Below are 1,955 nucleotides of genomic sequence, written 5' to 3' on the forward strand. Positions count from 1 at the left end.
TACATATGTTTTTTGTAATTCAGATAAAATAATAGTATTTCATTTGTTATTTTACTGTTTTCATTAAGATTTAATTTGGACTGATATACACAACCTCTAAATAGGAAAATATGGTAAAAATATAAAAATCAAAGGAAAACTATGTCCAATTTTCAAAATTCATTGGCTGCATGTTATCCCTATGTCTAAGACAGTCCAAAAATATAATAATACAAGAACAATTCACTCCCAAATCCAAAAGCTAGAGTGCTAAAACTCAAATTGTGATGTCATAGGGTATAAAGTCTGGAGCTGCTCCAGAGACAGTGAATGGTGAAAGATGTTCTAGATGACACTGAAAGCAACCTGGGGAATTTTCTGAGCATATGGGTACATTTTCTGTTTCAGAACTAACAACACTACAATAGAAAAACATGTGGGTACAAAAAGAAAACAAACGTGGTGTGGGTCTACAAAATCATGCTCCATGTCATTGTCTTTATGGAGCAGTATCAGACTTTATAGTCTATGACATGGCAAGTTTGAGACTTACTTTTCTGGTTTCTGGCTTTAAGAAATAGTAGCTCATGTTCACAAAGATTGATTGGACTCTCCTAGACCATGGAAATAACATATTGGAATTCTTAATTTAGCTGGTACTCCCCTTGCATGTATTTGATGTGATACAGGCCTATTTTGTGTTTTATGGTATGAATAGCAATATTAGGCCTACCTATATTATTCAGCTATTGATCATTCTTGGTAAATTCCACATCCTGTCAAAATGGTCTGACTCCAAACCCCAAGTTCTATTGTTGTATTCAAGCAGTATGGCACCTTACTTGAAGATGTAACCAAAAAGGCTTGCAAGGTTTTAAAGAAATTACATTTTCTTTTAACTCTGACAGGACTAAAATCAATGGACTTTGGACTCATCTAGCTTGTTTTTGTTTATGTACAACAAATGTGGTACACATCTTTGTTACTTGCTGTTTTCCATAAAAATAGAAAAATAAGACAATAACCCAGCACTGCAGAAATCTATGCTTATCAGCGGTTCAATCCTGCTTTCATCATCTCAGACACATTTCAAATATTAGACCATTTCTTTCCACCATAAATCTGGAAACTGTTATCCATGCCTTCATAACTACTCGATTAGACTACTGTAATTCCCTGCTCTCTGGCATCAGATAAAAAATTACTTTTCTGCCTTCAGCCCATCCAAAATTCTGCTGCCAGGATTTTGACTCCAACCGGGAAACATGACCACATTTCATCGATCCTGGCTTCCTTACTCTGGCTACCTGTTGCTTTTCAAATTGATTTTGAGATATTATTGATCACTTACAAAGCCCTAAGAGGCCTTGCTCTAAGTTAGCCTACTTATCTGACTTTTTATCGCCCTATGTCCCCTCTCGCACCCTGAGATCCTCAGATGTGAGGCTCCTTGTTCTTCCCAGGTCCAGATTTATTCAAAAAGATGACAGAGCCTTCGCAGTCAGAGCCCTTGGATTATGGAGTGACCTTCCTGTGGACATCAGGGCTGCAATCTCTTGTCTCATCTTACTAATCACTTAAAAAATACTTTTTTAGAACTGCCTTTTAGAATTTTTACTTATGTTATAGGACATTTTAATTCATCTAACCCAGTTTTTACTATGTGCCTAGTGTTTGTCTCTTAGGTCATTTGTTATTGTAAAGCAATTGTAACTGTGTTTGAAAAGTGCTGTATAAATAACGTTTATCACTATTATTATTATTATTATGTGTCGTTTTCAGTAATGTTGCCTAGTAGGCTACAATTAATGTTATGTCGGTGCTTATATATCACAACTTAGAAAAACAGACATGTATCTCGAGGGCCCGACGTGTGCTCTCAGTCTGATGGGAACTATCTTGACTCCATTAGGATCTTTGCCCTGTCTAATGGCTGGCCGAGACGGCTGGTCGTCATGGCAACCTGTATACAGCAG

This window comes from Epinephelus moara, chromosome 24, assembly GCF_006386435.1.
Source record: "Epinephelus moara isolate mb chromosome 24, YSFRI_EMoa_1.0, whole genome shotgun sequence".
In the NCBI taxonomy this organism is placed as follows: Eukaryota; Metazoa; Chordata; class Actinopteri; order Perciformes; family Serranidae; genus Epinephelus; species Epinephelus moara.